Source organism: Xiphophorus maculatus, chromosome 23 (genome assembly GCF_002775205.1).
Source record: "Xiphophorus maculatus strain JP 163 A chromosome 23, X_maculatus-5.0-male, whole genome shotgun sequence".
Classification (NCBI taxonomy): Eukaryota; Metazoa; Chordata; class Actinopteri; order Cyprinodontiformes; family Poeciliidae; genus Xiphophorus; species Xiphophorus maculatus.
The window spans coordinates 28927944-28951141 of NC_036465.1; positions in this window are offsets into that span (position 1 = coordinate 28927944).

Below are 23198 nucleotides of genomic sequence, written 5' to 3' on the forward strand. Positions count from 1 at the left end.
TGTTGGTATTCTGTTAAAGTCAAACAAACACTTGTTTACAATTGCGGTGATTCTGTTAAATAAGAAATGAAATTAAAATCACACATGAATATGCTTACTCACGTGATAAGTCATTAAAACAGTTAAGTAAGATTATATTCATAATTCAGTCATGGCTGTAGCGCTCATCATCTATCAGCCAATCAGAGGAGACGTTGGTGTCTTATTCAGGTGTTGGAGCGATAAGCCCCGCCTTCTTGGGAGTTGCTACGTATGCTGCGTTTTGGCGAAATTGGCACCGGCAATTTTACAGAGGAGTTATGGATTCAACATGTTGATTGTAACATCCAGTTGTTGATCATGTGACTCGTGATGGGAAAAAAAAGTGTTTCCACTGTAGTTTTGCAAAAATACATCTATTTCTAAACAGCCGCACAACCACCTCATCCTATCGCAAAACCTTTTGATCAAAAATCGTTTCCATCAATCAAATTTCAATTTTACGGTTAATAGAAACACAGCTATAGTGCCAGAGGAATTTTAGGGCATTCTTCAAGTCTCTATTCGTATTTTGTTTCTAGTTTTTCCTGCTCAGTATTCTTTTGTAATGCTGATCATTTTCTTTTCTTCATGTCTTCCTGAGTTCATGGCAGGCTGTCTATCTGCAGAAAAAGCGGCGCTCTGTGCTGATGTGTCCCTGATGTCTCTTACCCCGTTCACTCCAACGTCTCTCTCTCTTTTTTTCCTTCACTGAAGTGACTACATTAATGTGCAGCCCAGTGGTCTGTGAATAGATAAATTTCAAATGACAGAACCTTTTATTAGCACTCAAGTGACACTAAATTAACCCGACCGGCCTTAAGCAGCTTTCCATTCAGCGGCGGGGTCGTGGGGAATCCTGCGACCCTTTCAAAGTGTTTCCATCAGGTATTTGAAACCGGGGCGTCGCGGCGGTGTGATGTGATCAGTCATTTATCCCGCATCGTCCCACAGCCGAGCGCCGTCTGTGGGGAAGAGTTATAGTTTTCTAGGGGAGGCAGCTGTGAATGTCCACAGCGGACACTAACACTCTCTGATGGCCACCACGTTAGCTAAACTGCTCCACGCCGGCGATGATTGTGGAGTTATTCGGCGCGGAGCTGAGCCGTCACGGTTAGCCGAGCGCGGAGGAGTCTGCCAGGCCCACTCCACTCCGGTGGTCACATGTAATCCAAGTGTAATTACCTCGCTCCCCTTCTAATCACCGGGCCTGCTTAAATATTAATGTAGCTATGATTGCTCTTGATTGGATTATTGATTAGGGGTTTTTTACATACAGCCAGCACACAGCTGTGCTAACGGCTGCCGGGTACGTCGTCTCTCCTTTGGTGATTGCTAACGATCTCACGCTTAAGATGTTGCGCCGATCAGTTAAAGCGGCACCATCAGTGCTTTTTTTCCCCCCTTCTTTTTTTGTGGTAATAATTCATCGCGCGATTATCTGTTGTGTCAAATCAGTCGGTTATAGAGACGCAGACACTCTGACGCCGAATAATTACCCAACTGTGCTGCCTGCTTTATCTCTACGGAGTTTTTCTGCTCCTTTCAGCTGGTTCTGCTCTGGAGGCCTCTGTTTTTGATTCAAAGCTCACACTAGATGTACATTTGTAGCTCATACATAGCTCGTAACTTTTACTATTTGTAGTCAGCTAACTGACTACAAATAGTAAAATATCGAGAATTTAAAATGTTTGCATGGCAAAAGACAAAAAAAAAAGAAAAACATGCTCGTTTTTCAGCGTCTGGTGAAATGACGAATACCTAGAAAGTTACAGAAATTTTGTAGCTTTTATATTTTAAATCTTTTTTCCCCATTTCTTAAATATTGTATTTTTTATGTAGGTACATTGTAGTTTACACAGTATATGAGGCATATCAGCATCTTTTGAGCTTAGTTGTAAAACAGGCTACAAATGTGTGAATTTCTTTGACAAAACTTCCAAAAAAACCATTGTCAAAGTGAAAATGTTTAGTCTTGGCTATTAATTTTTATTTGCCTCATTGATGACAGCGCACAACAATCTTACCGGGCCATAATTCAGAAATTCAGGTACTTAATAATGGAGAATTTCTCAAAAGATAAACTCTCTCAAACACTGCTCTTTAAGGAACTCAGCTATATATTGCTTTAGCAACTGAGTTCTTTCAAACAATATAAAGATACATCTCAGAGGTTTTATTTTAAAAATTTGCACTTAAAATGGCCAAAAATTAATAATTAACAATTACATTTGAAAAACAAATTTCAGTTGTAAGATATTTGCTGTTATACAAAATCGTTTGGACAGTTGTCTTATTTCCAATATGGCTGCTACGTGAGGAAAAAGTAGCAAGTATAAAGTATTTATCAGCATTTCTGATCTTATTAAATCACAGGCACAGATAATACTAAAAAAAAGCAGGAGTTATTGAATTGTACCCACATGGGAAGAGCAGAAAGAATCAATACTGACTTTGCTCAGCGTAAATGATTTATGAAGGTAACTGTTTTTGGTAATAGATTTGAATGTTCTCTTGTATTTGTGACCCTTAGCTCTGCTGCAGGGTGTAGATCCGCACTCCTACATGATGTCAGGCGGATATTAGAGTTGTTCTGGCGCCGCTGCTCTGTGTACCTGCTATCATCAGAGAGCGACAGCGTGCATATGACACTGAGTGGAGCGGCTGATTTCCAGAGTGATAGGAAGGTTTATCATGTCTGGTAAAAGGTTTTAAATGTCAGAGGTGCCTGAAGCAGTCAGCCAGATCCTGTTCCTCTGCAGGCTCGGGTCTCCGTTCACCTGTTAGCTAATTGCATTCCAGCAGGAACTAGCCCGCGATACTGAACTAAAGCAAACTGTATTGATTTGATTTTTCTGCATAACACAGTTCAAAGTTCTAGTACATTAGCTGGTAAAATGACTCCCTTTCTGGGAGTTAGTTTTCTTTCTGGTTGGGGTTAGAAGGTTTCGTGAGGAGATAGGCAAAGTAATCCATTATGGTTTAGGTCATTCTTGGTCAGTGAGGCTTTACTCTGATTAAGGTTCCTGTACTTTCCCCTATCAGGATACAGGCTCGGATATCCGAGATGTTGGACCAGAATGTATCCGTTTCATTCCAGTGTAGTGATCCGAAACAGCTGTTGGTTTTGGGGTGTAAGCGGTTGTCTAGCCTGTTGTCTGACTACGTCTGCAGTGTCAGGGCATGTGTTATGGCCACAAACCACCGGAGTGGGTTCCATGTTCACTACATGTATTATGTATTTACCTTGTGTTTCAATGAACTCACATCACTCAAGTCCTTTACATTTAATGCTGTACCATCCATACGAAATTCACTGGCTACTGCCGGGTTGTAAAATTGTTGGCCGATTTTCAAAACACACGGCGATAAAAAAAAAAAAAGTCAGGTAAAACAGGTTTAGTCATACAGTGTGTGGTGTCCAACAACAGGGCAGGACCAGCACACCACAACAACAGTCAGATGAGAAATCTCGCAAAACCTCTCGAGACCAAGCGTGAGTTCAAACAAACATGGCCGACTGGGAAGAAGTCGTGGCTCGTGGTCTTTTACCAAAGACCAAAGGGAAATCCTACAGCCGGTAAAATCTGACGCCACTCTGTTTTTGTTAACATTTTGTGAAGAAGGAAGTGTCTTCTTCAGAGGTCATTTTCTTCAGCTTTTTTTGGTGCAGCGCCACCACAGGCGAGGAGGGAAACAGATTTTTCAAAGGCTTTAGTCAGATACATCCAACCAGGATAATAAAGGTGTTACTCAAAGACCTTTAACTGGCTGCACTGCTCCTTTTTAGCTTGATTTCACTTGAACAGAAACTACAGAAATGGGTGAAAATACACAAGAACAGATGTTTAAATGTAACTTTTATGATTTTATTTTTTTTTACATATTTGTTAAAACTGCCGCTGTGACAGTATAGTATGAGACACCTAATCTGTGCAAAATACTTGAGCTCCTCTACCTTCTCCCACTGCAAACTGTAGAAATACACCACTCAGTCAGAAACAACCAGATAGAACCTGAAGGAGGGTCTTAGCGCTGTCAATCAAGCTGGTGTTCGCTACTTGCAGCCTCTGCCTTTTCTCTCTGCGAGGAAATAGAAGAATGCTCAAGCTAGCGATGATAGAGGGTAAACAGTTGGATATCCTTGCAACTGTTTTACCTTAACTATACAGCGATTTGGGGCGTGCTGTGGTGGCGCATGGGGTTAGCACGCCCCACGTTTGGAGGCCTTAGTCCTCGACGCGGACGTCGCGGGTTCGACTCCCGGTCCCGATGACCTTTACCGCATGTCTTCCCCCCTCTCCTCACCGTCCTTCCTGTCTGCCTACTGTCGAAAAAATACGAGCCACTAGCGCCGCAAAAACTCTTCGGAGAAAAAAAATGGAAAAAAAACAAAACAAAAAGAAACTATACAGCGATTTGCTTTAGTCTGTAACATAAATAAAATAAAAAAAAATAATGATAGAGTGTAAATACTTTTGTGGCAAATGTGCCGGATTTTTTTAAATATACCAACAGAGCCAGGCTAGGATCCGTCATATTCTACCGATTTTTGTCACCTACAGCTCTATTCGGATCGAATGTTCTTTAGCATATACAGGCTAACGCTAACAACCAGACTGAGTTTCTGTTTTACAGTCAGAACTGGAGCATTACATGACGTATCGGATGTTTCCTTTAACCAGACGGGGGCGCTAAGCTGCGGTTGGGTTAGGCGTTCTCTGTCTCCCATCTCCAGTTTGTGAGGAGGTCAAAGGAGCTCTGGCAGCAAAAATTCCTGCTGCAAGAGGAAGTAGAGAGGAGAGGAGAATCAATTACACTGAGCAAGAACTGAGGGCGGAGGGAGAGAGAATAGATTGGTTAAGATGTAGACAAGCTGCGAAAACACAGACCCAGCAGGATGGTGGAGACCAGTACTGAGGAGGAGGAGGAAGAGAAAAGGCATGAAGGAGGATCAATAGTCGGAGCTCAATAGGCCGATCGGACTCGGTTTTGCTGAGCAGGAATTCTCTTCACGTCTCCATCCTGAATGAGTGCTGCGCTGTGTGTGTGGGTTAAAGTTTCTTCCCCTGTTGTTGCTGACAGTTTCTCCTCTTCAGAGCTCCCACCTCCCGGGCCGGCTCAGTCATGAGAAACGACGTTAGCGTAGCGGCCATGCTAATCCTCGGATCACAGCAGAACCGCTGAGTGGAACCGTGTTTACACAGAAAGCTAAATGTTTGATTAGAAGCGATTATGATCTGCAATTGACCTTCTCTGTTTTGTTTTTGTGTCTTGATTGAAATGAAGCATGGTCCATTAATGGTGTGAGTAAACGGTCGTAGCCGTTAGCCTCGGTGGCTCGGATCGCTCTACGCCCTGCCGGGTCGGCCTCTTCCCATTACAGTCAACAGGTGTCGGTCTGTGTGTGAGCTGGGTATCAAAATAATGAAGCTTTAACAGAAATAGTCAGAGGTTTCCCCTCTGGCATTGAGATTAAAAGGAAAACAGGACGTTCTTTAAGCCCCTTATCGTTTAGGGTGGATATTCCCTGGTGTAATTCATTAAATTATTATAAACTACTCACCCACCAGTGAGCTAAATGTCTTTGGGGGGAGGAAGGGGATGCTCAGCATCTCTGGGCCCAGAGGTGATCACTGATTATCCTGTTAGTGAACCAGTGAGACTGTTTGGAACGGACAACATCACACATGGAGACTGTGCAGATACCATGGTAGGTAGAACTATCATCTGATTCCCTTAATGTGGTTGATGATGTATTGTTTGAGTTGTTTTTGTCTGGGATCAGTATAATAAGTAATTCTTACATTTACTTTACAAAACTTCTTCTAAAAAAATGGAAAACCAGCAAAGCCCTGTTAAGTCTAAGTCCACATGTAACTGTCTGCATATCTGGGAAACCTAATAGATTTTTATGTGATTTGGCCTCCACCCACTATTAAACTTTGCTTAATATCACTAAAAACGATTCATAATAAAAACTCCCAGCGAAGTGGAGATTTGCAAATTCTTCTTATTTGTGAATCAGGGTTATAATAGTTTTGTTTTTTTCATTATAGATTAGTTTAATTTAGTTGTGACTTTTGTCTAATTCAGTTAGTTTTTACAGTGTGTTTGCTAGTTTTTAATAGGTTAGTTAGTTAAATATTGTTCAGTTTTAGTAGTTTTTAATTACTTTTCTGTGTCTGAGCCTGTTGATGAGTAGCAAGGGCAAGTTTGTTTTCAGAGACTTTATTTTATTTGTTTTCGGTTCGTTTATTCAGTTGGATATTTAAAATGTCTTTCAGTTCCAGAGGTACATGTTCCAGAAATTACTTTAATGATCTTTGAGACGGTATGGAGGCATTATTATGCCATTTTTGTGCTATCAGTTAACAACGGTCTCAAGACGACATTATCGCAAACATTTCTGGAGACATAAAATGTAACCAAACTATCCAAAGTGTTTCCAGGTGCAGGGATGGAGGACTCAGATGCAAGACGCGCCACTACAGCCGCGTTTCCATTGACCATATAATTGCACAATTTGACATTTCGAAAATAAGTTTGCTTATCGGAAACCTGCCAATTTTGAAAAAACCTCTGGTTTGTTGAAAAACAGGTTTGGCGCTAGGATGGGTTGTGTTTTGAACATATCGAAAATGTTTTTTATTTATTTTTATTAAGCTCCAACAGAAACACTTTTTTTGCATCACACGTGTCACATGATCAACAACCGGATGTTTCCGCTAGAGCGAGCCACAAAGAAGAATTCAACAGGAAGTAGTTGGAGGATGAAACGTTTCTTAATGACTCATCGCCTCAACAAACTTACTCACGTGTGATTTTAATTGCGTTTCTTATTCAGTGGAAACACAGCAACTGGAATATTGGAATTTTTCAACATCAGTGGAATATTGATAGAGTTTTGCACACATTTGTAATGTGAAGCAGCTGGTGAGACACGACTAGAGAACATCGTGGTGGCGGAGTCTGATTATAAGAAACTAAAGCCCTGTGTCGTTTCAGAGAACTTGACAAGTTCTCTGAAACGACACAGGGCTTTAGTTCACAAAATAAAACAGGACGTTGAAAAAGAAAACTGAACCAATGCACAAAACTTAACCTGCAGGTAATGCACAAGGTCGACCCTACGCTATGACACTGTAAGAAAAGAATTCTGTAAAAGAACAAAAAATGTCGTGGAAGAAAATTACCAGTTTCCGTTAATTGTACCAACATTTCCATCAAACGAAATGGATTTTCCCTGAGATTTAGGAGTTTATCGTGTTCAATCTATTCACATTTTTGTTAATTCAAGACTGAAATTTTTCATGCTTTTACGGTACATCTCACAAACAGTGATTGATTTTTATTTAAATGGGACGGTGCATATTAACGAACGTACAATGTTGTCATAAATATACACGATTTAGCAAAATGCTTTTTTTCCCATCCGGAGTCCCATAAAACAAACAACAGGAAATAATTCACACAAGTTTATCCATAAAAATAAGAAATACAGCAAAAGTAGAGAAAAACTCTACATACTCTGGAAAACCTATTTTAAGAGGCACTGATATGAAGTAGAAAATACAGGAGAAACTCCTGGTAAAAGTCTTAACGAAAAGTTACTTCACATTTCCACAGTGCAGTTCACCCCTCAACCCCTCTTTATTTTTTACAGTGTATAACTGATGAGTTTATTTTTTGTTTAAAATAACATCTGAAATAATTCATTTGACAAAATGAAATCAAAAATACAGCAGACTGTATAAATGTAGGTTCAACTATTGCATAGAGATTGTAATCTTCTCTCAAAATGTTTTTTTTTATTATTGAGAGGTTCAATTAATGAAATGCATTTTTATTTTATTATTTTCAAATTTCAGTTTTTGAGACGCGTCCTTTGCTTGCAATCATACTGGATCAAATTTCTCTCCGTGTCTCACTGTTTTCCCCTCCTAAGGTAACAAAGCAGCTCTTGTTCTGCTGTTAGCTGCTGTCAGACAGAGTCATTAACATACTTAATTGATTACTTAGAGGAAAACAGCCTTTTCTTGCTTTTACACTAATTTCCATTTCTTTCTTCATCCTTGGACCTTCTTCTCTTTTTCATCCTTTCAGCTGAGCTTTCAGAATATCCAAAAGGTCACAGAGTGGAAGAGATGAGATAGTGATGCAGCGTCTTCTACACCTAATTAATAAGCTATGATGGCCTCAACATGAAAGGAAACATCTTTTATTCCTTTTGGCCAGACATGCTGTGCTATTTATAACTGGGGTCTTTTAATTTGATGTGGAAGCAGTGAGCTTTAATGCACAAAAGTGAACCTGATAAAAATGAGAAAAAAAAAAATATTTTCATTAGCATTCTAAAGGACAGTTGGCCCAGGTGAGTTTTAATGTACTAGAGGTAAATGGACGACTCGTAATATGAGACCAACATTTACAGAATCATCTTGTTGACACACACTTCTAATAGTGGAACAAATGTTCTCCTTTAGCGCTTTAGCTAACTTTGAAAAATGTTAGGTCCCCTCAATTAATTCTTCCAGGCAAAAACTAAAGCGCTAATTTACTTGTCTGTTCTTTCTGCTTTCAGTTGAATAAAGTTTAACATCTGTGCTGAAGTTTTGGTTATGGATTATTAAGAATTCTTCAAGTATTTTGACGTTTACATTCATGCTCTTCTTTTGAAGTGAGTGAAGGTTGTGTATGCAGCAGTTCTGTTTCCTCTCCTTCTCTGTTTTTCTTCCCAATAATTTACTTCAAACAGGAACCATACAAGAACAAATTAAAGCACGGACATTAGAGAACAAGACAAAAACATGAATACAATATCAAGGCTTTAATCTCATTATACATGTGAGAAACAATACATTCTAATTCTAAAGAGTATAATAAAATATGTAAGTTATAGTGGCAACACTGAATTGGTACTTGACGGTTGTATACTTTCAACTAGTGCTAATTTAAACTTAGCAATAGCTAAAGCACTAACTTCAATTGGAACAGAAGTTAGTGCTTTAGCACTAGCTTCCACTAAATACTGTGGAAGTATTTAGTGGTGTGTTGGTGTAGCGATTTAACATGAGCTTCTGCTAAATACTATGTTGGTGTAGCACTTAGTATTAGCAGAGCTAATGTTTATTATTAGTGCTTGAGGATTAGAGGAACTAAAGTTTTAGTTAGCAGTGCCCACTGCTGTACAGCTAACTAGCCCAGGCGTGGTTTTAGACAGCCTTCTGGCCCCAAATGCAAGATACTCTTAGGAGACAAAGATAAAATATTCAAAAGGCTTATTTTAGCAAAGAATGTGCAAATGGGGGCGCTCTTGATCCAAGTGGGCTCTTGGACTTGAGAACCAATCCTCTGTGTGTGGGCGTTTGTGTGTGTGTGTGTAGGGGTGTTTGTCATGAGTCCCTGTGTTGCCCTTTGATGAACTGGTGACCTGTCCAGGGTGTTCCCCACCTCTGGAGAGAGACGCTTCAGCTTCTCCACAAACCCTGCAGGAATAAAGGGTTACAGACAACAAATGGATGATTTTGGCTTTGAGTCAACAGAAGTCTGTGAATCCACCAATGATATTTGGAGCACTAAGTGATTCTAAACTTACCCATTTGTGTAGCAGTGAACAGGCTGTGATCACAAGCAAGCCAATCTAAACAGATTCAATCTAAATATCACACTTGTTAATTAAGGCAGGAGGAGTGTGTAAAAACACTTATCAATGATTAGCGGTGATAAGCAGTCTGAGCATGGCGCAGCATGATTACCTCCCTATGCTGAGTTCCTATTGCTTATATAGCTGAGTGAGGATACAACAGCATCTGTAAAGAGCCCTGATTTCTCCATACAAGGAGAGACTGCAGTCTAATGAGGATGATTCAAGACCCTGGTTTCCTCCCAAGGAGGGGTCCATGAGCAAGAGCATGGTATATAGGAGCGACTGAAGTCTTACATGACCTCATATCATCAGACCTTAGCTCTGATATGGGCTAACAGTGAAGAGAAAATAGTAGAAAAAGAAGAAAGAGTAAAAAGTGGTCTGAAGACAATGAGAAATGGGAGGAAAGGTTGGCAAAAAGAGACAGAGAGCCGCTGGACAACGACCTCAAGACCCTACAAGGATAAGCAGGTGTCGACCTTGGTAGGATAGATTTTAAATGGTCTTTTCTTTAGTTTTTCTTGTGTATCTAACATACAAGTTGAATTTCTTTAATATTGACTATCCAGACATTAAAATAGTTTCTCGCACAGCCATCAGTTTTGCTTCATTTTATCAGCCTTGTTCCTCGCTTCATTTGCATCCGCTGCGCTGTGGAACGGCTACATTACAAAGGGTCCGTGTGACTGAATACATCTCCTCAGATGGTTTTCATGCAGACCTCCAGTTTGTTTTTGTCCCATTTACACACAGATTGGGAGGCTTTCTCTGGCTCTGAAAACAATTCCATCGCCCATAGAGCGCACTGTTGGGGAAAGGAGCCTGTGAAAGGGGAGAGAGTTTGTTGACGACAAGAAGAAGCAAGGGAGATGTCTCTCAGTCCGTCTTTGCCACACACATCACAACTGAACTCCATTTACAGTGCATCAAAGCATCTCTCCATCTCATTTCCCCCTAATAACCTTCCATCTTTCAGAGCTTTTCATTTAGTCTCAAGTACTCCAAATGATTCCACAGAAATTAAGCGCGTGCTGCCAAAGGAGAAGGAGGGAAGATGAGATTACCAGCGCAAACTTTTTTACAATTTTCATTTTCCTCCGCGTGCCTCTCTGCTGAACTCTATTCGGATTCCATCACGGAATCTCGCCGTTTAATTTCCTTCTTAATTAGCCGCCTTTCATTCAGAGGGAGCGTGCCGTCTGCTGCCCGGTCCCGCTGCTGCAGCCTGTTGACATGGCACGGCTCAGCGTGAGAGTGTGTGAGTAGCTGTGGGTGGTCAGTCACTTGTGTTACCAGGAGACTAAATCAATAGGCGGTTAGCCGATAAGGCCGGGTGTATAAGTTCATTGCGTGCTCCAAAAAAGGGAAAGACTTAAGGCTCTGGAAAAACGCTCGTGGCAAGACTCATGTTTATTCCTGGGCTTTTACATATTCTACCAATAGCTTAAGTGAATACACACACACACACACACACGCCAACACACACACAGAGGCAGGTTGGGTACAGTTTGGTGATTCTGAACTTTGGCAAAGATCCCCAAGAGGCTTCGACTGGTCACACTGTTTATCATTTGCATTAATGAGGGCAGGTTCATGACTGTGTGTGAGTGTGTCTGGCTGTTTGGCTAAATGAGTGCACCTGCGTGCGCTTCTGTTCCCGTACGTGTGTCTGACTGCGGTGAACAGCGAGGATCTTTGTGTCAGCGCCCGTCTCTGTTCTCCTTGCGTGCACGTGTGTGTGTTTGTGGGTGTGTGAACTGCTCAAGTGTGTGACATTTAATGCTTTTGACAAGTAACCGGTACAGGCTGAACCTGTGGGAATATCACAAGTCAATATTTCAATACAACACCCACAATGCCCTGCAGCGAGAGGCAGGAAGTGCACACAGGAGGGTTAATAAGCCTGGGATTTTGTCAGAGCGTTGCACGATGCGGTAGATAACAAGGTGTGTGTCTGTGTGCCGTGTTGTGTCTGGTTTTCTGCATGCATGCCCTTCATTTCTTAGTTGTGCTGTAGCCTCGCCGCACACTAACCGTGCAACTGTTTCCACATAAAACGGCAGGTCAAGCGAGGTGTTAGCAGTGATGTTTATGAGGCCTCTTTTCTCTCAGGGTCACTGCAAGTTTCAAGGTCTGCACTTTCTCTCTCTTGCGAGAACAAAATGACATCATTCTGTTCTTGAGTCCCAAGTCTGGGAGTTCTTGCAGTTTTCATCGACACATCATCTGGGCAGAACTTTATCCTCATGTGGTGTCCAACAAGTATTGGTGTGAGTGTGGTCACTGATCTGATGTTTGGATGCCTCGGAATGTGAGAAACTCCTAGGAGTACTGCACTTCAAAAACTTTGTTCAGTTTCTTATGGAATGTCCTGACCAGAACAAACTTTGTTCTTGTTCTTTTCACTCTTGAGTATAAGAACACGATTTTCTGTTTCAGTAGGAAATGTCTTAGACCATTGGTGACCAAATCCAGTCCTCAAGAGTTACCATCCTCCAACCTTTACATATATTCCCTTCTCCAACACACCTGAATCAAATGATTGTCTCCTTACAATCAATCAATCAATCAATCAATCAATCAATCAATCAATCAATCAATCAATCAATCAATCAATCAAAGTCTATTTGTATAGCATATTTCAGCAAGAAGGCTTCAAAGTGCTTTACACTATAAAACACAAAAAATACCAGTTCTCTATAGAGTTGAATGACCAGCTGATGAGAGAATTCGACTGTTTAATTCGGGGTAATTGAGAAGAAATATTTTATATTTTAAGAAATATCGGCAAGTTGCATCATTCTTGAGGACTGGACTTAGTCCAGTGGTTGAATAGCAGACTTGCATCATGGATGTTCAGCTGACAAATCTGAAGCAACTGCCTGATAGTATCATATCAATTTGATCTTGAATCTCTGATCTAACATCTTGTTGAATCTATGTCATTAAGAACTGAAGCAGTTCTCAGTTAAAGGATGATCCAACAGAGTACTAGCAAGGTGTACCTCTATATTTTCATTTTAAAAAAAAACTACTCTTGTGCTCCAAGCCCACAGTGGGGTCTGAACCTGAACTTTGGGAGAAGCTGATATGAAATCCTCATGAAAATTATTTTTCATCTGGGATTTCATGTTACTTAGTCTTATCTGAAAATATATTTTCCTCCTTTTACATAGAGTGAAAACGTTGGGCTGGTTGCAGTGAGCTCCAACATGTTCTAACGGTTTAGAGAATAGAAGTGGAACTGACAAGCCACATGAAGTGTGGTATTAGTTTTGGACCCATGAACCATGTAAATATGCAATTGGAGCTCAAATGCTAACTCCCTCCATACAACCCACCGGAGGCACTTTCACTAGTAAGATGCGCTTTGAACTTAGCCCGGCTTTTTGAGGCGCAAACATGCAGTAAGCAACATTTGAAGGTCTAAAGCAGCTCGCGTCGTCGTCTGCTTGTTTCATTTTCCACCTTCAGACGTGACCTAAACAGATTATGGAACAACATTAATCACACAGGTTTGCAGGCTTCTCCCTGGGGCTACTCTCCTGAACTGAACCCCAGATGGCTATAACAACAAATCACTTTGTTTTTGCTCTGGACTTTCTAGATAATGCAGCAGAAGGTGAGCGGTAAGGTTAGCCAGAGGGGAAAACCAGCCGGCGCAAGGCTCTCACAATTACAGCAAAGACGTACGTGCGTGTCCGTAACCGAGCGGCGCATTTCATCCCCTGGCTTCAGGCGTCACGTCACAGGCTCATGCACTATTGGATGCTGTGGACTACAGCTGTGGAAGGCTGTGTAATGTGATGCGATTGAAGAAGACAGGAAGGTCAGTAAGAAGGGGCTGTTAAAGGAGGAAAAAGAGAATGTCTGCTTGTAGAGGTCATTTCTGGGACCTTGGCCAGATGCAGTGAGAGATGTTTCTGGTGGGCAGCGGTGTGCCAGCCTCACGGCATTTCTTTACGTATTCAGTGACCAAGCACAAGTTATAGCGTGGCTTAATCTTGTCACATGCCCCGCAGCTGGAGCATCTACCACTGACATCAGTTAATTATCTCAAACCAAAGACTCGTTTCTGAGCTGTTGCTCTTATATAAGGCCACTGCTCTTTAAATTGAAACTGTCCACAGAGACACTCATTCAGGGTCAGTTCATACGGAAGCAGTCATGGTCGATGCATGAAAACGAATTATGACGGCGTAGCCAAAATAAATGCTTTTTGATGTTCATATTTAAAAACTATATAATTTTAACATATGATAAACCAAAACATTCTGAAGTAGATAAAAAAAAGGGCAACTGAAAATGGTTTTTCATGAGGTGAAAGAAAATCATAAAATGTACTTGTTGTAAACTACAACAACAACAACAAAAAAAGTTCTTTTGTTTAAACACAATTAAACAAAATACTGTTTAATTATTTTGTACTGAAAAAACTACTCGGGTGTTTTTGGCATTTGGAGAGGAAGACATCAACAGGCAACAAGAGGAAAAAACGAGGAGCTGATCTCAAGTGACGATGGACTCATGTAATACAGGTATGTGCTGTACATAATTACCAGAATAGAAATTCATATTAATGCTCTAAATCAACAAATTGTTTGATTTCCAAAACATTTCCACTTGATTCTCATCTCCCTTCAGTGCTCCATGTGGTTTTCCTCCTGTTAAGCTTGATTTCCCCTGTAGAACTTCAACCGAGCCAATAATGTAACAGAACAAAGATGTTTCTGTACATGACTCCCTGATGGCAGGTTTCTGTGCTGTTGTAGAATTGTAGTCTGCCTGTAGTTGTAGTTGTAGTTTGGCAGTAGGAAAGGAAGTGAACAAAGCCATTCAGTCCATGTTTGTCACACTTCCAGATGTTGAGCAATTAAAGTTGCTGCAAGAGGAATATTTGACATTTCGGTACAAAGATATCTTTCGGCTTGGCACTTCCCTCTTAAAAATGGGGGCTGGTTCTTTATGGCACAGAGAATTTCTGGTTAGCTTCATAGCATAGCTTCCTTCACAGGTTAGCTGACACATTACACACATCACAGCCAAACATTGGCGCAAAATCCATTCGTTTAAATCTTCAACAGATTCCACGCCTCAGGGAAGCAATAATTTTTCAATAGCCGAGGGTCCAGACCCTTGTACGAAGCAAAGCATAGTAGTAATCTATTTTCACCATTAAACATTGAAAACGCAGACAATTATGAACTTTGACAAAAGATGATTTGACAGTATTTTCTTTTGACCTTAAATCACAAAATTTTGGCAAACATACCCACGAAGACTCAACAAATGACATTTATTATTCTACTATTTCAGTTCTTTGAATACATTTCAGGTAATTAACTTCTAACGCACCTCTTTTAAAGGTTATTTTCCTGTTGGAAATGTAATCACTTAATTTCAATTAGTTAAAAACAACAAGTTAAACAGACACCCAGTGGAATTATAAAGAACGCATAATTTCCTGGTTTAATGATTATACTGAGGCATACGTCTCAGTATAATCGTTGTAACTGTTAACCAACTAACAGCAACGACACCAAAACTAAACTCTACCAAATAAATGCAAAGCAAATGAGGAACATTCTGTGTAACTGTATAACATCAGTGAGACAAACCGACGCTGCAGTGGCGCTCCAGTCGAGCAGGGACCTACCCACTGCTGTCTGTCCCGTAAGTATCCGATTAGCCCTGCCACTTCTGTCCCATGTGAGGGACTGTTCTCACTAGCAGGGCACATTGTAAATAATAGCAGAGCTGCCTTAAGCTCTGAAAATGTGAATAGGCTAGTTTGTCTCAGCAACTGACTGGAAGAGAAGGAGAAGAAATAAGCTTGGAGGGACGGTGAGTCCAGTGGGTTTGCCAGGTTTTGTCTAGAATGTTCAAACAGTTTTAGCTCAATGTGCAAAATAACTAGTGCTAGCTAGCAGCTAGCATAGCGTGGAGTTTCAAGGAGAAACTTGTCATATGTCAATTTATGTATCTAGTTCATTTTCCTGTGGGAAATTAACCAGAAAGCATGTATACATATATATATATATATATATATATATATATATATATATATATATATATATATATATATATATATATATATATGTATATATATATATATATATATATATATATATATATATGTATATATATATATATATATATATATATATATATACATGTATATATATATATATATATATATATATATATATATATATATATATATATATATATATATATATATATATATACTGTATATATATATACTGTATATATATACACAGTATATAGCACCTTTTTTGTAAACACAAAATACATTAAATGAGAGGATTGGGATTACAAAAATATATACTTTTATTTACCCTTCAGGGCTTAGAGAAAAAAAATCTCTTGCTGTGTATTGGATGAAAAGGAAAGACAAAACTTACAAAATGAAACATCAAAAAATATTTTTTTCAAAGACAAAAATATACATTTTTCTCTCCTTTGGTGTCTTCTGTAGAAATGAAAGAAAATTTGTTCTTTATAATGAGAAAATTTAATGGAATAGCACAATCGGTTACATTTTGTACATCAAATTTTTTCTATGTTTCCCCTTCAAGAAAAAACATGTTCCACACGCAGCAGGAATATCTCTTAAGATTATTTTAAGAACCATCCAAATAACTAGGACGTCCTTAAGATTGTCCTAAGGAGAAAAAAACGCAACAAAAATTATTATAAAGTTCTTGTCATGTAAAAAAAAACAAAAAAAAAAAACAAAACCTTATTTTTAATTTTCTGTTCCAGTCTCCCTATCCTTATTACATTCCCTCCACCCATATGTGCTGCTGTTCTAGTAAACAGCTTATAGAAGCGTTTCTGAAGTATGGGAAAGAAATCTCTGTGCTCCATTTATGAGTCACGAGATCTCACACCAAAGCAAGATCCACGTTGGTAGATCAACACTTGTTAGGAAGTGTTTATTTAATCAGCAAAAGTGCCAAAGTGTCCTGGGCTCAGCAACTAATCTTGTTTTCACTCATCTTTTCTCAGTTGCGCTGCAGTTGTCTTCTGCATTCTCTCCATGCTCTCATTTCCTTCCACCTCAACAGAAGAGTCTGCTCTCCTAATTTGTAGCTGTTTTGTCCCCCCATGTTCCTTGTGTGCACCTCAGCTGGCTGTGTGTGGGTGGCTCAACTTTCTGCTGTCTCTCACCACTGCTGGACCGTCCATGTCTTCCCTGATGGATTTAGGGAGAGATCAAGACAGAAAGTTTGATTGTTTAAGGAGTCTGTTTTGTCCTGGGACCAGCTGAAACCGTGTCCCCAAGGTGTAGAACATTGTTCTTGTTCACCAGCCCACACAGAGGAATGGTGCAAAGGTGAAGGCTGGGGTATATGGAAATCATTTCTGGACGGTTACCCTATTTCTGTCTCCTGGACATGGTATAGTCAACAACTTTTTTTCTATTAGAAGCCTAAGATCAGTCAGTTTAACACATGAGTCAAAAGGATTGGTAAGTATGAATTTGTAAATAGGGTTCTTACAGGTTGGGTAGATGGTAACTGCTGGGCATCTTCATAATCTACCGTAATAAGTACTTGAAAAGCTGCAAGTACACAGTGAGAGCCCTGCTAGTTTGCTGTAAGGATACAATAATATGTTGGCTTTAACTCTGTAACCACCCATACCACATGTTGATATCATAACCAAATCTTTGCATAATTCCTCACTGTGTTTGGATAAACGTTCTGAATTAATGTCGCCTGCAGCCAAAAAATGCGGACTAGTTGAAGCGAAATATCAACAGTGTTGTCCGAGTGAATTCCTGCATAAAACACGACCACAAACTCCTGACCAATCGCACAACACTCCTCAAAGAGAATGTAATGGTGTACTGTGGCTATGCTGTAGCCAACTACGTATTAACATTGTGCTCAGGATTCATTTTACAAACCTTCCACACAACGACGCTCATGTCAAGCTCCGTCTTCCTGGGAATTCAGTAAAATCCAAACTGAGTCAAATTTTTTTGCCGTAACAAAGACGGCTCTCTTTAATTTTTGTAGTTTTCTCTTTGTTGTGGTGCTTTCAGTGCACACGTACGTTCCAGTTCCAGTCCAGGCTGCTCGGCGACATCAGAACATTCCGCGTCGTTACCATGGCAATGTAAAGAAATTAGCATGATAGCTAAATTTCATTCTTTGTTCTAAGTCAAGTCAAAACAAAACACCCGAACACATAGTTCTATTTAAAAAAAGAAGAAAAAAAAAACTAACAAAAAATGTAGCATTACCTACAAAAGAACATGCATAGCGCTTTATGTTGTCCTGTGATGGACTGACCACCCATCCTGGTTCCTCTGACCCAGTGACCTTTAGGAGAACAACCTGGTACCGGCAATGGATGGAGGAATAGATTCAAAGGCAACAAAGAGTTTTCCAGAAAATTCCAGACAGGCAGTCAGAGAAATTCACACCAACATTATCAAACGATTGCTGTAAAAGTCAATGGGAGCCTATAAATCAGTGTTTAACCTCCTCTTTATTCAACTTGGCAGGACTTTAAATGGCACGCCTCGTGTGCCTCCTTAAATGCCAGGCCGGAACGAACATCTTAAAATAAAAAGATTTTTTTAAAAAGTCTTCCAATTGGAGATGGAAAGCAATCTACACTCGGATCACGTTCTGTAGCTGAGAATCTCATCACACGGCCCCGTCTGCCTCAGACTCAGCGGCCCGCTCCAATAGTTCTAGCTTATTATTGGAGGAACTTCAGCGGTGTCACACAAGATGTGATGACTATCTTAGCAGCCTTTTTTCTTTTTTCTTTTTTAAACCTTGTTTGTATTTGTGCACACACTCGGCAGCCGTTTGATGCATGCTAAGTTGTTCGGATCGCCCTCCACATCCATGCAGATCAGAATTCCTGGACTTCGCCTGCCGCGGTTATTGCCTGGTTAGCAGCAAAAACAAGCCACTGCAGGGTACAGCTGGCAGCCAACGTGTGTACGGCAGCCTTAGAGACATGATTTATGGCAAATATTACCAGGGCCCTGAGAGGAGAAGAAGAAGGAGGAGGAAGATGAAGGAGGAGAAGATGAAAGCCAGTGAATACCAGGGGTGAGAACGGAGGACGAGTCGAAGGTGACACCAGGTTCTGGGAGAGATAGGGTGAGGGATGACGGCCTCTGCAATCTCACACATGACCAAGATCAGTGTAGCGCCTGGTCTGTGTGTGTTGGAGTGTGTGTTGTGTGATTAAATCTTTAAGCGCACACAATGTCAAACATAGTCTGGTGTGTGTGTGTGTGAATGTGTGTATTTTCAGGGGGTTTGTGAGCAAACGGGATACGACAAGCGACTGGGGAAGGTTAAGCGGAACGGCTGGCTGCCCCACCCGGCGGGCGCCGCCTCTCAGCCGCCACGCATTGATCTTAATACTGAGAGCGATGGCGGAGAGCAGGGAGAGGTCAGCAGGATGAAAGACGGCATGAACACTGCGGAGAAATGGAGGGGAACGGCGGGGGACATTAGCGACGCGTGGGAAGAGGCAGCAGCAGTTCAGGATGGATTAACATAGAAGGGGGCGTGTCAGGGTGACTTCTGGAATGATCCGCGCTCCGTCAGCCAGCCACAGCTCCTCCGCTTCTGTTTTCACGTCATGTCCCGCAGTAGCAGTACTGCGAGTTAACATTGATATGCTTGTTTTCAGCGTCGTCATGCATGAGGTTGGAAATTTGTGATCCGTTTTAAAATTATTTACAGTATTTGCATAAACTTTATTAACATTTGCTCTGCCTTGCAAGTGGAAAATTTAATCTCATTTGCTTTTTTTTAATCTTTTTCTATCTTAATAACTGCAAATGCCATCATGAAGTCATGTACAGTGGACCCCTGGTATTTGATGTGTTTAGAGACCACAGCTGCGGTCAAATGACTGAAATCTACGAATGTTTGAGACCTCCTCTATAAACACTTATATCTGCATATGTCAGAAGTCCAAACACCAAATATATTACTATCATAGTGGAAACATTTGCCCTCCCATAGAAGCTAACATTTATGGTATTCCTTATCTCAACTTTTGGGTGTACAACCAATCAACATCAAAGAACAATGCCTGGACCTCTCCGGATTGGCAGTTTTTCAAATGTCAATGTCAAGTAGCATTGCACCTACAGTATCTGTATTTGTATTGTGTTTAAGCCTGCCAAGCTCTGTTTCTTTCCATTTTTTTTCCAAAATTGTGTTTAAATGAGCAGATTTTACGTGAATAACTTAGGGTTTTGCTCAAGGAAAAAATTACAATAAGGTGGGGATCCACTGTATTTTATATATACTTGTATAGAAATGATCCTACAGTAGTACTTTGAACACAGTGGTAGATGTGTTCTTTGCATATTCGAAATGAATTGTGGTAAAATACAAAATTTTCACTATGTTTTTTTCCCCCCATACAAGCTTGTGAGGAATGTTGTTCGTTGTAAAGAAACCAACCAAATTCTAATTTTCAACTGAACAAATTTATTCTCAGCTATAAAAACAGAGTTTGGTTTCAAAACACTTGTTATCTGTGGCCAAGTAAATAAATGAAATGAAAGCTGATTTGGATGCAGCAGTGTGGGCTTTTCAGTACAAGTCTACGGATAGACGTGGTTCTACTCGCTATAAAAGCTCAGTGATAAAAAGATGAATACTTTGTGTTCACTTCATAATTTCCACTGTAAGAAAATTGAGTCAATAATAATGTTATTCTGATTAAAAATGAACAGTTTCTATCTGTATTTCAACCGGCCAAAGTTGCATCATTCTGAAACTGGAGCTGGGGGCTGCAAAACAAATCTGTCCAAGTACCACAAATGGGCCGCGCAAAATCCTTAAAATTTAAATAAAATACATTTTTAATAAAAATTTTAATAAAAGAAATAAATTTTAAGGAAGAACAGTACCGATGATCAGGTGATCATCGATACTGTAAAATTATCATATTTGCATCTAGATATCAGTGAACTTATGGTTGGTGCATCAGAAGTTGGATTTTAACAGGGAGATGAATCGTACGGCTGCCTGTCAGCAAAAAGTGTTCAGCTGACCCAGTTTGCGCCGAGCGACTGAGAAGCTGTTTAAGTTACAATAACCGGAATGAATCAGTCTGGAGTGCGCCAGCTGAACACGACTCTTCAGAACAAATTAAACCATCACCGGCACCAGAAGTTCTCAGAGAAACGTCACATAGGGACGTAGAGTGGCTGTCAAAGAAAATGTCAAGGATTTAATTCGGCAGAATTAAGTGTTGTGAATATGTAACATGATTACGGTACACTGGTAATCACCATCTTCAAAGAGAGGTGGTGAGAATGGAGGCGGTTGGGGTTTTTTTTAGTGAGTGTTGGAAACAATAATGTGCAGTTTGGTTTGTAAGGCTGACATGGGCTACATTTGGACGTGTGGAAGAAAGTGAGTCACAGGAAATGCACTTCTGATAATTACTGGGGAGTCATCCAGAAAGCAGGAAAAAAAAAATCTCACGTTTTTTTTGGATGTTACTTCTACAGGGTAGTAATTTGAGTTTATTTAGGGTGCAGCTATGTTCAAAATAATAGCTTTTATTTGTCCAAAATGCATTTGGAAATCTGCACCGTTCATACAAATTCATAACCTGTATAATTATTTACCAGATTTGTTCTCACTTCATAAAAAAGTGAGAGGAAGGGAAGGCTTTGAAACATGAGAGAAGACTTCTCCAAAAGCTGGAAATGAACTACAGCGCAGGGCATTCTGGGTAAATACAACCAAAACAAACAGGTGTGTCTAGCGTTAGCAGGAGAAATTTCTCGTGATCCTTTTGCTACTTGGCATGTAGCAAAATACAGATAAGTCACAAAAACAAAAGAGAAATCCTACAACTGCTAAAATCTGATGCCCCTCCATTTTTGTTTACGTTTAATGAAGAAGTGTCTTCTTCAGAGGTTCTTGTGCGGCTTCCTTTAGTGGCTCTTGGTGTAGCGCCCCCATAGACAAGAAGGTCAACAGCTTTTTCAAATAGTTTTGTCTCAGTGTAGTGTCAAAGTGAACCAATCCAGCTGGAAATGTAACATGTCTTCCAGGCTATTGGGTGAGAAAACACTGTAACAAAAATAGGAGCTTTTTACAAATTCAGACATGTTGTGTATAATCTGGAAATTTCTGTAAGAACATTTCCTGTTCAGCATAATGTCAGGGTTCTCTATATTTAGTGAATTAAACCTGATCTATGATACTGTGACGAGGTTCTTTATGGTTTAGTCAAAAAAGAATGACTGTTCCAAGTTGGAGATCATTTTAGAAGATTTATTCGGTTCTCACAAAGGTGGCAGGTGCAGATCACACACAAAGGACATCCAGAGCAGGCTAGAAATCAAAAATCATTAGTACCTTTGCTTGCAATAGTTCATCATCACCAGCGTGACTTCTTCTCAGTCTAACCACCGACTGACTCCTGTGGAGCAGAGCCCTGCTTTTAAAGCCACAGGCTCCGCCCACAGACAATCCAAACTAGCAAAATACTAATCATCTCTAACTCAAATCAGAAGTTTGATTCTGATTTGCATCAAACTTCAAATCAGCCTAAAGTTTATACAGTATACCAAATAATACAAAAAAAAATAAATAAATAAACTTGTAAACAAAAATACAATATTCAATTTAATATACAACACCCAATGCGCTCTGCTGACGTCACCTCCTCATGTGACTCCCTCCCGGCACGTCACAATCCGGAAACACACTACTTGAAAACAAAAACCAGGAAAACGTCCAGTGCTAAAAAAAAAGGTTACAGTAAATGTTTAACCGGAGCAGGAACACCGCGTGTGCACCCACGATGAACCGCCCCAGTCCAACCTGCAACAAAAGTAAATTAGTGATGATGTATGTGTTTGTCGGCGTGTGTGCGCAGTTATGCGGGCATGCTAACACGGACTCTAACGCCCAGCTCGTGACGGCTCCTCCGTCACACCACCCCTCTCCTCTCCAAGGTTGGCAAAATTTGGCAACCTAGAAAGAAAGTCTGCCACTTTATTAAGTCTGCCACTCCTATGACAGATGGTAAATTTGTACGGTTGCAAGGACAAATACCACCTAGTCAGACGATGGTTACTGTCCTTCATGGTGTTGATCCAGGTCAGGGCACGATGGTCTGTCTCCAAATCAAAGTCTCTGCCCATCAAATAATACTTGAGACTTTCCAGAGCCCATTTAATGGCCAGGCCTTCTTTTTCTACTACAGAATACCTCACCTCACGAGGTAACAGCTTACGGCTCAGGTAGAGTATGGGTTGCTCCTCCCCAGGATCTCCTTGAGCCAGGACAGCTCCTAAGCCAACTGTGGATGCATCCACTTGAACCAGAAATTTCTTACTGAAATCAGGACTTCGGAGGACAGGAGATGAACATAGATGATCTTTCAAAGTGTTAAAAGAAGCTTCACACTCCTTAGTCCACACCACAGGATTCTTTTGGTCTTTAGCTGTCAAACTTGTGAGTGGAGAAGCAAGTGTGGCAAAATGAGG